Below are 14,604 nucleotides of genomic sequence, written 5' to 3'. Positions count from 1 at the left end.
CTTCAGCCCACAGCTGTGCTAAACATGTCCCTATCTTAGAAATGACTAGGCTTACTCATTGCCCTCTATTGTTCCAAGCTCCATGTACCTATCCAATACAAAAGTGTCTTTAAAACCCTAATACCCTGTATATTCATCTCAACCACCATTGCTGGCAACCCATTCCACGCACCCACCACTCTCTGTGTAAAAACAAACTTATACCTTATATCTCCTCTGTGCCTACTCCCCAGCTCCTTAAACCCGTGTTCTCTTGTGGCAACCATTTCAGCCCTGTGAAAAAACCTTCAACTATCCACACGATCAATGCCTCTATCAGTTCACCTCTCATCCTCCATCACTCCAATGAGAAAAGGCCGAGTTCACTCAACGTGTTTTTATAAGGCATGCTCCCTCAACCAGGCAATATCCTTCTGCATCCTTTCTATGGCTTCAATATCCTTCCAGAATTGGACACAGTACTTCAAGTGGTGTCTGACCAGGGTCTTATGTTGCTGCAACATTACCTCTTGGCTCCAGAATTCAATTCCACGAATAATGAAGGCCAATAACCATATGCCTTCTTAACCACAGAATCAACCTGCACACCTGCTTTGAGTGTGCTAAGATCCCTCTGATCCTCCACACTGCCAAGAATCTTACCATATTTTGCCATCATATTTGACCTACCAAAATTATTCACTTCACATCTGGGTTGAATTCCACCTGCCACTTGTCAGCCCAGTTTTGCCTCTCATCAATGTCCCGCCATAACCTCTGGCAGCCTTCCACACTATCCACAACACTCCCAACCTTTGTGTCATCAGAAAACTTACCTTCCCATCCCTCCACTTCCTCATCCAGGTCATTTATAAAAATCATGAAGAGTGAGGGTCCCAGAACAGATCCCTGAGGGATGCCACTGGCCAGTGACCTCCATGCAGAATAGGACCTGTCTACAACCACTCTTTGCCTTCTGTAGGCAAACCAGTTCTGGATCCACAAAGCAATATATCCTCGAATCCCATACCTCTTTACTTTTTCAGTAAGCCTTGCATGTGGTACCTTATCAAATGCCTTGGTGAAATCCATATACACTACATCTTCTGCTGTTTCTTCATCAATGTGTTTAGTCATATCCTCAAAAGTTGAATCACGACCTGCCCTTGACAAACCATGCTGATTATTCTTAATCATATTATACCTCTCCAAATGTTCTTAAATCCTGCCTCTCAGGATCTTCTCCATCAACATAGCAACCACTGAAGTAAGACTCACTGGTCTATCATTTCCTAGACTATCTCTATTCCCTTTCTTGAATAAAGAAACAACATCTGCAACCCTCCAATCCTCCAGAACCTCTCCCAACCCCATTGACAATTAGGTCAGAAACTTTCTGCAAACTATAAATAATAAAATGTACTCACAACATTTGCCGCCCCAACTGTAGAGTTGTTCACATTCCCTGCCAGAATGATGGGTCACCTGGTGATGTTGGCCGACTTCTTGAGTCAGTGCCTCTCATAGATGGATGGAAGATTAGAGTCCATGATGGACCTGGCTATTATTTTCTACCTCTGTGTTCCCAGGCACTGGAATTCAAAATTCATAACGTACAGCTTGAGAAGTTTGCAGAACACTCACTAACACACTTTGGTCTCAACCAGAGGCATCAGAAGCTAACTATTGGGAAATAGATATGTATGATGTTGAGATAAGAGAATATTTCCTGAAATATCTTGAGTGGATACAATACCGCCCCCCCCCCCCCCCCCTATTCATTTGTGCCATTCTGAAGGTTCCCTACCTGTTTTCCCTATTCATGCTGCACCTCATGGTCAAGCCTAATTTCTGGGAGCCACTACCATGAGAGGCAAAATCAATGAGTTCACTCCATTTTGTATCTCAGTACTTCAAGGAACACTATAAAACATCAAATACTTGTACAATTTTTACAGCAGTTAATTGTCAGAAAGTGTTTGGAGAAGAACTTTAACAACTCTGCTTTCAGTTACACTTGATGCTGAGCATTGCCCATGTGATTAAGACTGGATTTAGCAGGAATCTTCTACTCCATGATAATAAAGCTACCTGGAAGCAGAAAAATAAGCAAATTAGCAATGTAAGATGATTTGAAATCATAGTCTTACCAGTTCAGCATCCTTACCAGTGGGCATCATTGCCATTTGACAAATGTGACTAGCCCCATAAATATTTGTACACCTCAATGGTCACCCTTTTGGAACAGAAATGGCACTCAGAGAACAATAATATACTGCAATTCCAAATTTTTTATATATTTTTTTCCTGAAGCCCAAGATTTATTTTGCTCTCCTGTCCTGCTACTCAATATGCATTAGCAACTCAAGTTCTTCTCTGGGGATAACTCTAAAATTCCACCATTTGATGTGGATAAGCTTTCTTCATTTCATGCATCAGCACAAAGTTTTCGGCATTTGATGTTATCTATCATGCTCCCAACATCCAACCAGCCACTGCATATTCACTTAAAATCTTTCCCACGGGATTATTATTCTTAAGCGCATTTATTGAACTCAGCTTTGGATATTTGCCCTAAATACCCAAGTGTAGTTTATTTTTGGTATCAAAACAGTGGTGGTCCAACTGAACTGTTGATGCCATTACAATCAAAAAGTTGTTTGCTATAACTTGTTATTTTTACCCTCTATCAATTGATATTTGTGCTACTACAAATTTTATCTCTGGACCTTTATTCCAGGGCAGAAATTGCAAACACCAGAAGTCATCTGTACAAAGTGAAGGGAGGAAGGTTTAACGGAGACAAATTTTTCTTTCAATACATTTATTTATATATATATATATATATATATATATATATATATATATATATATATATAAATAAATAAATAAACACAGAGCATTGTGGGTACCTGGATTGCATTGCCATAAGCGCTGGTGGAGGCTAGAACAATAGATCCATTTAAGAGACTTAAGCAGGCACATGGATTAAAGGAGGATTCCTTTTTAAAAAAAGTTATTTCTATGTCGGCACAACTTCATGGGTGCTCTAATGTGCAATGCTGTATGCTCAATCATGCTTAAAATCTTGTACTGTTTTTGTTAAATCAACCCTCTTGATCATTAATATACATAATAATGTATTAATTCATTCCCCTTATCCTCATAAATCTTGCTCAAATTAACCAAATACCATTTACCCTTGCAAATGTCCATACTCAAAGTGACTGCTTGTCTTCTCTTGGATTATTGCTTGTAAGAGCTTCCTCACATTTACAGTAAACAGACTGGTCTGAGTGTTTTTTTTTAGGCTGTTCACATTCCCTGTCAGGTGTCATGGCATTACTAACATCGTCCATAAAGAAACCAGTCACTTCGGTGGAAAAATGAGTAAAAATATTTTTTTTCTATTTTCTCTCAAAGTCATCAACCAATAAATATTCACTGATTCATTCTCCACATTTGCCACCATATCTGATGAATATTTCCAATATTCTGTGTTACATTCAAGCAAAAACAAGTTCACGTTAAACCAACAAGCTTAAGAGGCTTCTTGATAGTCACTTCAATATGCAGGAAATTGGAGAAATGTGTATCATATGCAAGGAAAAGAGACTGAGTTTACTTTGGACCTCGCAATCACACAGATCCATGGGATGAAGGATATGTACCTGTGTTGTACTGTTTGATTCCATGTCCTTGTAATCCAAGAGAAAATTAACAACTGTTTTGATGAGCATGAACTTACAATGTAAATTTGTAAAGATAAAATGCATTTAATTTTAAAAACCATAAAATACTACAGCACAGAAAACAGGCAAATCAGCCCCTCTAGTCTGTGCTAACCATTATCTCATTAGTCCTACTGAACTGCACCCATTTCATAACCTTCCAGACCTTTCCCCATCCATGCATCTATCCAATTTATTCTTAAATCACAAGAGTGAGCCCACATTTACCACATCAGATGGCAGTTTGTTCAACGCTCCCACCACTTTCAATGAGGAAATTCCCCCTAACCCTTATGATGCAGGCTGCTGTTGTCTGTGGTCAAAGGACTCACATTGGGCTGTGAACTGCTGAAGACTGGCTGAAGGGGTACCTGGTATCAGAATCAAGATGTAAGAAGGTGCTAAAGGCTTCCTGATCCTGTCAGAAGTGTTCACCTGCAGCTTGATTTGGACCAAAGGCTATGTGGCTGCTGCAGAGACTATGGGAGCACTGGAGGTGAAGCCATGGAGATTTAGTGACCATGGTGGTCTCTCTTTTGCTTCTCTTTCGAAAGCTAAGAGGCTCTGGCAATTTTTGCTGATAGCATTTTTTGTCATGTAACAGTAGACTAAAGGAAATTACATAATATCACATTTTCTGTTTTATTACATGACAATTAAAAACCATCTTGATCTCAGAGTCCTTTACTCCATTATAGATGGATGTCAGCAATACTATCCAGTTTTGATACAGACAGAATGTCAGTAAGTAGAAATTGTATAGATCGAATTCAACAGAGTCCAGAAAGGCTACAATATGTCTTGCCAGAAGATGAGGTGCCATTTCTCAAACTTGCACTTGATGTCATTGTAACAATGCAGAAAACTGCAGACTGGCAGGTTAGTGGAATGGAAAGTTAAACTGTGGGCGACAGGAAGCTTAGGAACATTCTGACAGATTGGGTGCAGGAGATCACCCATTCTACGTTGCTTTTTCCAGTGTAGGGGAGGTCGTGTTGTTAATACTGAAAACGCTGCACTCAAATGAGTGAAGTGCAAGTGAACTGTTGCATCATCTGGAAAAACTAGATTCCTGGATAATTGGAAGGAATGAGAAAAAAATGGTGTGGTATTGCATTGAAGAAAAAGTTGGTGAATGGTAGGAAAGGAAGCATTGCCAGAGAGTTGCAAAGAGCACAGTCTCTCCAAGATGCTGTAAGAGAGGTTAGCCAATGAGGCAGTTTGATCTTGTTGGAAGCTGGCAGAAATTTGTAAATAACTGTTAAATGCAGAGACTGGCAAGTTGGAACCAGAGGACCATGTGATTGAAGTAATTAGATAAACTTCTATATTATTTCACAACGAACTTCAGTTTAAATTCTCTAGCTGTTGTGTTAGGATTCAAATTTATATAATCAGATCAATAATCCAAATGTCTAGATGAGAATGAAATTAATTTAAACCACTATGATACCAAAACCACTTTTCTGTTTTCGACTGGAGAGTTTCAAGAGCAACCTACAAACAAATTTACCAGCATCAATGCATGTGTAACTCAACCTGCCAGAATCAACAGAAGCCTCTCCACCACAACCAGACCGTGGGAATGCCCTTTCATTTCAGGCACTTGCCCAGATGTTCAGGAGATGGACCTTAAAGGATCAATAGCTGAGCCCAAGTCAAAACTGTGTGTCCACTTATTGTTCTTCCTGGCAGTGTTGTGCAACTGAGTGTTTTGCTGGACCATTTCAGACAACAGGTCAGTGTGAACCTTACTTCTGTGGGTCCAATGTCACATGATAACAGAATGGAAAATCAATGTTTTTTCACATAAATGCACAAATGCGCATCAATGGCAATCTAATAATTTTGTTTGAAACGTTAAAATGGAAACTTTAAAAATAAAATGGATGCATCAAAATATCAAGAAACAGCAAATTTGAACTAAATTTATCCTTTATAAATGTACATTACATTATTACTTGCAACCATTCTTCTCCAATGAAACAAATGAAGTTGCTCCTGTTCAAAGTCTGAATTGTCCCCAGCTCTTTCTGGTGGGTTACCTCAAGTCTATGGAATTGTTACAACATTCAGCTCAACGCGACGCTCAGCTGTTGGACTCAGAATCAAATTGCAAAAGTCAAATGAAAGCTAGCCAGCAAGTCACATTCCTCAGCATGCTCTCAGGCATCCAAAACACAGCACAACACCACAGAATTTGACAGTCAATGTGTTGCTTAATGAATCAGATAAACAGCACATTTTGGATTTTCTGCTGTGCAACTTTTGAAATCAATGAGAGAAAACTTCAACTGTGCAACTTGTAAACATAATGAGAGTTGGATATTATTTAGCACATACATAAAAATAAAGGTACGCAAATTATAGTGACCATAGGTATTTATGTTAAGACACAGTAAATGCTGGAGAAACTAAACCCATCCCAGTGTCCATCAGAAGTAAAGATGTATTACCAATAATTTGGGCCTCATCTGGTCACCCAAGTCACTTATTTATTGTTCCATGCACGCATGATAAAAAGTGTTTCTCCAGGACTACAAGGCATATTTACATAAATATAAGTTAGAATAGCAGTTAAATACAATAAAATTTTAAGATCTATACAGTAAAAGTCCAGAGTACATTCTCCACAAATGTTCTGGGAATTCAGGAGCCTGATCATTTGGGGGAAAAAAAACTTGCCCAATCTAGACATTAGGGCCTGAGTGCCATGATACCTCCTATCAGATGGTAGAAGGAAGAACTGTTTACATGAGGGGTGTGTGGAATCCTTCACAATGTTTATTGCCTTTCGCCTGCATCAAGTGTTGTACATATCTTCCATGGTAGGAAGAGAGCCTCAATGATCTTTTCTGCTGACTTCACTATCTTCTACAGGGTTTTGTGGTCCGAGGAGGTACAGCTTCCAAACCAGGTGGTTATGCAGAGGCACAGAATGCTCTCAATACATCCTCTGTAGAACGTAGTGAGGATGGAGGGTGGAAGATGAAATTTCCTCAGCCTTTTCAGGCCATGGAGTTGATGTGTAGGGACCAGGAGAGATTCTCTGCCAAGTACACTCCAAGGAACTTGATACTCTTGACAACCTTAACTATCAGGCTGTCAATTGTCAGCAGACCAAGGACCCTCCTGAGGTCAACAACCATTTGTACTGTTTTATTAAAATTCTGATACAGGTTGTTGGCCCTGCACCAGTCCATTAGTGATTGCACCTCATCTTTGATCACTGACTCCTTATTTTTACTAATAAGGTTCTCCACACTTGTGTTGTCATCAAATCTGATGATGCATTTTGAGCTGTGTTTAGCTGCTAAGTCGTGGTTCAGCAGAGTGAACAGCAGTGGACTAAGCATACAGCCCTGGGGGGTGAGGGGGGTTGCCGTGCTCAGTCTGAGGGTCTTGAAAAGTGCTGTTACTGATTCGGACTGTCTGAGGTCTCCCCGACAGGAACCCAAGAATCCAATTGCAGAGAGAAATATTTAGTCCCACCTGGCTTAACTTCCTTATCAGGTATGGAGGTATGATTATGTTGAATGCCGAACTGAAGTCAATAAACCATATTTAAACATACGAGTCCTTATTTTACAGGTGGGTGAGGGCTAGATGGAGAGTGGTGGTGGTGGTGATTGTTATTAGAGCAGTTGAATCTGTGTGTGATCTGCAGGGGGGTCCAGAGATGGGGGCAGCAGAAGATTGATCTGCCCCAAGACGAACCTCTCAAAGCACTTCATGACCATGGATGGGAGTGCAACAGGGCAGTAGTTATTGAGGCAGGATGTTGACTAGTTCTTCAGCACAGGGACAATGGTGGTGGCTATGAAGCACATTGGACCAAGGCGCTTCTCAGGGAGATGTTAAGATGGTCAGTGAGAACATCTGCTAACTGAGGCACACATCCCCGGAGCATTCTGCTGGGAATATTAATGGGTCCAGCAGCTTTCCGTGGGTTAACTCTCTTTTCACATCACCCTCTGCAGGACACAGCACCTGACCTTCTGGAGGAGCGGTGGTCTTCTTTGCAGCCACGTCATTTTTCATCTCAAAATAGATGTAGAAGTTGTTCAGTGCCTCTAGGAGGAAGGCATCACCAGCAAAGACAGATGGTGTAGTCCTGAGGTTGGTGATATCTTGGATGGTTTTCCACATATGTTGCATATCCTTGCTGTCCAGGAAGCAACTTTGAATGCACTGGGCATGCGCACGTTTTGATTTGCTTCCTTGATGGCCTTAAGACGGCTTGCAATTGCTAGGCCTGCTTTGTCTCCCGCTCTGAAGGCAGTGTCTTGGTTCCTGAGCAGCACATGCACCTCTGCAGTTATCCATGGCCTCTGGTTAAAGCGAGTAATGATAGTCGTGGGCACAGTTACATCGTCAGTACACTTACTAATGTTGCTGGTCACTGATGCCGTATACTCCTCCAGATTGATGTAGTCACTACCCATTGCTGCTTCCTTGAACGTGTGCCAGTCGATGCATTTAGTCTTGAAGTGCATGAATGGCCCCCGCTGGTCAGTTCTGAAACATCTGATGAGCGGTCTGTACAATGGGATTAGCATTACAGAGATGTGGTCTGAATATCTGAGCTGGGGGCGGGGCTTCACCCGATACGTGCCAGAAATGTTTGTATACACAAGATCCAATATATTCGCCCCTCTTGTAGCAAAGTCCACATACTGATGGAATTTAGATACCCATGATTTGAGGTTCTGGATGGCAACAACATTAATGGCCTCCAAATTGATGGCATTAACAATGACATCTCTGGTTTCCATTAAACCTCGCATCCTTCCCCCCCCCCCCCCCCATACTCATCCCCCACTCCTTTACTCTCTCTCTTCCCTTTTGCCTCTATCTCCTTTGACAAAGCCAAAAATCATCTCCTTTCCTCTTATCATACTCAATTAACGCATTTTGACTGTAGGTCTGGACTCCTCTCCCTTTCATTCTTTCCCCTTTCTCTTCCCAGTCTTTATTTAGCCATCTGGCTGCTTTTTGTTCATACCATGAAGAAAGGAACAGGCTTGAAACATCGGTAATATATCTTTACCTTCAGTGAATGCTGCGAGACTGGCTGAGTTCCTCCAGCACTTACTGTGTGAATTTACTACAACCAAAGCATCTGAAGACTTCCATGTTTCAACTCAGTATGTATTTATATTTACAATAAATGAATTGGTATTGTTTGTAGGACAAATTTATGTCAGAAGCAATAAAAAATATTTTGGGATTCAATAATGAACATGTTCAACCAGACTTTAGTAAAGGTCACATCTCATTATTAACATGCAAGATGGAATATTTTCTTCACAGATAGCTCAAATTCATATTGTACTATAAATTAATGGTTGTTTAAGCAATCAACAATATATTGAGATCTACTGGACACTCAATGTCCAGTCGATCAGCAAGACCAGATCTTCAACTTAATCAAGTAAAACACAAGAGATAGCACAGGTAGCGAATGAAAATAGAATAGAAGATAGTTGCATTAAATACTGGAAGGAGATGGTACATAGAAATGGGTGAGAGCCAAAAAAGAGAGGACTTTAAGTAAACAAACATTACATTTAAGAGCAGTTTATCTCCTGCACAAATGAGACTCTAAGGCTTTGATTATTTCAAGTCTAACAGGGCTTCTGACAATGAGTGGCAATTCAGGAACATAGCTCTTGCCATTAAAGTGTACTATGTTGTTAAACATCAGTCTCTGCTTTGTTATGACTTAACTAAATCGTCAGAGGAGAAATGCAATAATTTATTGAAACTGGCAAAGGAGCTGATGACAAGAAGCTGCATTCTTGAATCACAGGATGAATAGCAACTTAGGCAAGGTAACAACATTTAGGTAAACAGGAAAGTCTGCAGATTGTGGTGGGATACACTAAAGTGCATATATTGATATCAGGCTCAGGGCCAAAACATTGGTTACCCCTTACTTCTAATAGATACTGCATGACCAGTTGAGTTTCTCCAGTCTGTTTGTGTAACAACATTCAGTACATCTCTTTCTTGCCATAAATGACTAGATTATTTGCAGGCCAATAACGTTTACGTGTCAAGTTCACAAGTTTTCTTCTCAACAATTTTTGATCTTTCATAGAGTCCCTGCATGCTGAGGGATACCATGTGTTAACACGGCACTCATATCAAAAGGAAAATCAAATTTGATTTACACAAGACATTGGTGAGGCCCCGGTGTTGCTGGAAATATGTCGTCAAACTGGAGAGTGCATTGAGATTTATGAGAATTTTTCCAGTTCTCAGGTACCTGTGTTATAAGGAGAAGTTGAGCAAGCTAGGCTTTATTCCTTGACATGCAGGAGAATGAGGGATGATCTCATCACAAAATCATGAGGGGAATAGATTGAGTGAATGCCAATGTACAGGAATTGGTAACCAGAGGATCTAGATTTAAGGTGAGGGGGGAGATATTTAACAGGAACCTGAGTAGTAACTTAAAAAAGAGGGTGGAGAGTGTCTGGAGTGGGCTGCCTGAGGTAGTTGAAGCTAGTAGTTTGCAATGTTTGAGAAAATGAAATGGACAGATATATGGATAAGATGAGTTTAGTGGGATACAAGCCAAACTCAGGGAGGTGAGACCTGTGTGTGGGGTATATTTTGGGCAGTGTGGGCAAGTTTCCCTTTTGCATCGTTCCATGTGCTTTTTTCCCCCCTCTCAAAACTACTGAAAGATAAATGGAATCTGAAAAAGATAATGCTATCAACGTCAGTGATTAGTTTGATCAATTGTCGGAGATTAGTGAACTAAATCAATTTAAATTACTAAAGTTAATACAACTACAAACATTTGCCCTGTGTCATCAATTGCCCCACTACTTCCAATTACCCTCATCTCCCCTGTGTCACCTGTCACCAATTACTTGAATTATCAATTACCCTAGCTATACCCAATTAACAACAAATGTTAATTATGGCATTTATCTCCAATTACCTCATTATTTGTGGTTAACTCAATTATCACCAATTACCCAAATTATCTCTAATTGCTTTAGTTATATTCAGTTCCTCAAAACCACATGCAAACTTAAAGCAGAATTCTTTGCAAAATGCTAAATATTAACCTGAAAGTTGCCCCAACTCCCCCATTTGAGTCAGAGAGAGTAAACAGTTTTTCTTCCCATAATGGATTCCAAATCTTTCAGTCTTAAAAAGTTTGGATTTGGAGAGCCACCATGTCTCCTCCCCCACCCCCCCCCCCCCTTTGAAGCTGCCTAATCCACTGAATTCCTCCAGCAGATTGATTTTTTTTTGTTGCTCCAGACTCCACCATCTGAAATCTCTCATGTCTTCAGAAATCTTTGGAACATTCATTCTCAAATGTTGGTGAAAGTAGAACCAAATGCTTTTCAGGAGTTAGATAAATACTCTGAGCAAGTGAACAAGAGGTCATCAGGGATCCCTAATGGTTACTGGGGCAAAGGAGACAAGAAAAAAGGGGAATTGAGGTTGCAACAAGATAAGCCATGGTGTTGGAGAATGGCAGAGCAGGTTCAAGCAACTCCAGTCCCCTGCTCCTGACCCATATGACAATATACAAATCAAATCTCAAGTCTTGTCACATCCACCAACATTGATGATCAGTTCAATAACCTATGAGTGGAATGGTGAGCAGTTAGTGCAATGCTACTTCAGCGCCAGTGCCTATAAGAAGTTTGTATGTTTTCCTTGTGACTTGTGTCAATTTTCTCTGGGTGCTCCATCTTCCAAAACCTATGTGGTTGGTATGTTAATTGTGTGATTTTGGGCAGCATGGGGTTTCATGGGCCACAAGGGCCTTTAACTTTGCTGTATCATTAAAAGCCCAGCACATGCCCTGGAGACCACCCTTAAGCACCACTCCAGGTTGTGAGCTGTGGGTGACGCTGGAGAACCAATCTATGTGTGCCGGTAAAGGCTGACGGTTATCGTGACAAACACCTGGGAGAGACTGTCACATCTCATATGTTGTTCAGGTGCTTTGCCATTCAGTGCGACCGATCATGTCTCTCCATCCATCATGGTCTCTGACCTCCAAATCATAGTTGTTGCCTCCACTGTTTCTAACCATGTTAATTCATCTATAAATATCATTCTCTGTCTGCCTTGTGACAAACACTCGGGAGAGTCGGTCACATCTCACTTGTTGTAGAAAGTAGTTAATTTTTGTTCCTTTCCTAATCATTGTGTCATGCCCTCTTGTTGAAAATCATCCCAAATATTGATATGTATTTATTATGATTATTTATGTGATTATCATGTACTGTGTGTGCACCATAGTCTGGAGAGATGTTGCTTCATCAGGTTAATAAAACAAACTTGAAAGTTTCTGGCTGAATTCAGCTTTCAATTCTGAGGATGGCGAAAGAGTTGATGGCTGAAAATAACAAGATCTGGTCAATATTCATTCATGAACTCATCTGAAAAAAAATCACACGATATATCTGTCAGGAAAGGAAGATCTTCAACAAGAGTGTGGAACAGTTTTTCTTTCATTCAATGACCCCATATTTCCCACCATCAACTTTCAAAAAACATAATTGTACATCCAAACTGGGTCAGATACATAATTACAGAATCTATAAATGTAGGTCAGATGTTTAATATTCATTGGAATGTTATTTTCCTCTTGACTCTGCAAAACTTTCTTAACATGTAAGGTTCAACTTACAACGATAGCAGAAAATGAGGTCCATTCAACCAAATGCCCACAGAACTGAGGAAGCTTAACATTATTAAAGATAGAGAACATTTATTAAATAATAAATACTTACTGCACCATGATTGTTCCATTCTGCAATGTGATCACTTACAAGATGCATTATTCCGGAGTTAGACTAAACAACTGGCAGGACTATTGCCAGCACATGGACAATCACTGATAGTTTCTCAGTCTAGAGATAGTGGCTGGCTTTGCTAGAAGTATTCATACCACAAGAATGAATGTAAAGTCTTCTAAATATCCATCATTTGCACCACATATTTCCAATTATATTATTAAAGCACACTGACACAATTGTTAAGAAATCACAAATTGCCAAGCAAGTTTCATGTCCCTCAACAACTTCTACAGGTATGGCATTGAAAATATATTTGCTGGATGCCATAACAACGTGGTATGATCAGAAGCTGTAGAAGGACATGAATACAACTCAGAATACAATGCAAACTTCCTTCCCCTCCAACTACATCTTCTGCAGCCTTGGAAAGGCAGCCAGCATGCTGAAGGACACAAGTACACACACTCTTCTCCCTCCTCCATATCAGGACAAGGCACAAATGTAAGGCATTGTACACCAACAGGCTCAAGTTCATTTTTTTCCCTTTCACCATCCAGCTCCCGAATGAACCTCACAATAGTGTTAATGTGCTGCCTTTGTTTTGTTCTAATTGATCATTTTTCCTGTTGTAATTCTATGCTCTGTAAATGGTATGTTTTCTTTAAAAAAATAACTGTCTGAATGTTAGAAATATTCTGTTACTTGTAGAATAATCTTTTCATAGGATGAGAAAGGAAATCATGAGGGATAACTAACAGCTACAGTATGGAAGGGCTTAAATGATCCATAACCTGTGACAAAACCAATCAAAGTTCAATGGTTTGATTTGACCACTAGAACAAGGAAAAACCACTGCACATCCTTGACTGTCACTATCCGAGGGTGATGCTCAGGCTGCCTTTGGAAGACAACATCCAGTCGGACAGAGTACCAAACAAGCAATGAAAACCTGTGTTGACCAACCTGCTAATGTATTCATGGATATCTTCAACATCACACTCCATCAGCCCATGGTACCCACTTGTTTCAAACGGGCCTCAATCATACAGGTGCCCAGGAAGAGTGTGGTAACCTGCCCAAATGACTATCAACCAGGGCCACTCACATCCAGAATGAAGTGTTTTGAGAAGATGGTCCTGAAGCATACAAGCTTCTGATTGAATGGCAACATGGATCCATTCTAATATGCCTTTTGCAGCAACAGATCTATGGCAGATACCATCTAATTTCCTCTACACAAAGCTCTGGAACACCTGGGCAGCAAAAATTCATATATCAGAATCCTCTTTATGACTATAGTTCAGCATGGACACCATAATCTCTTCAAAACTAATCAAAAAATTCCAAGACCTGGCCCTCAATACCACACTGTGTAATTAGATTCTCTTGCCTCCAGATCCAAATCTGTGCAGATGGCAAAAACATCTCCACAATCTCTATTGGCATCAGAGCACCACAGGGTTGGGTATATATCCCAATGCTCTACTCCCTTTACACCTGTGGCTGCACTTCAACATGACAACACCATTTACAAATTTGAAGATAATAACATGGTAGTGGGTTGTATGAAAAGAGGCACACATGAATGAGATTGAAAATGGCTCAATGTTGTTCTAATAGGACTTCTCACTCAATGTCACTAAAACCAAGGAAGGGATTGTGCACTTTACGAAGGGAAACCCAGAGGTGCACAATTTGGGGGGGATAAGAAGTGGACTGGGTGAGCAAATTGAAATTCCTGGGAGATACCATCTCAGAAGATCTTTCCTGGACCCCAACCTACTAATGCCATTGTGAAGAAAGCACATCAGTGGTCAACTTCCTCAAGAGTTTGCAGAGTTTTGTATGACATCAAAAATCTTGACAAACCTCCACAGATGTGTCGTGGAAAGTGTGCTTACTGGCTGCATCATGGCTTGGTGTGGAGGGATCATTATCTTTGAGTGGAAAGCCCTGTAAAAAATTACAGCCCAGTACATCACAGACAAAATTCTCCACACCTTCAAGAATATCTACATGGAACTCTGCCATCAGAAAGCAGCATCATAACACTTCCCACGACATGCTCTGTTCTGGAAAGAGGTACAAGTGCTACAAGACTCACACCACTAGGT

This window comes from Narcine bancroftii, chromosome 4 (assembly GCF_036971445.1).
Source record: "Narcine bancroftii isolate sNarBan1 chromosome 4, sNarBan1.hap1, whole genome shotgun sequence".
Classification (NCBI taxonomy): Eukaryota; Metazoa; Chordata; class Chondrichthyes; order Torpediniformes; family Narcinidae; genus Narcine; species Narcine bancroftii.
Note: the sequence above shows the minus strand (reverse complement) of the source record.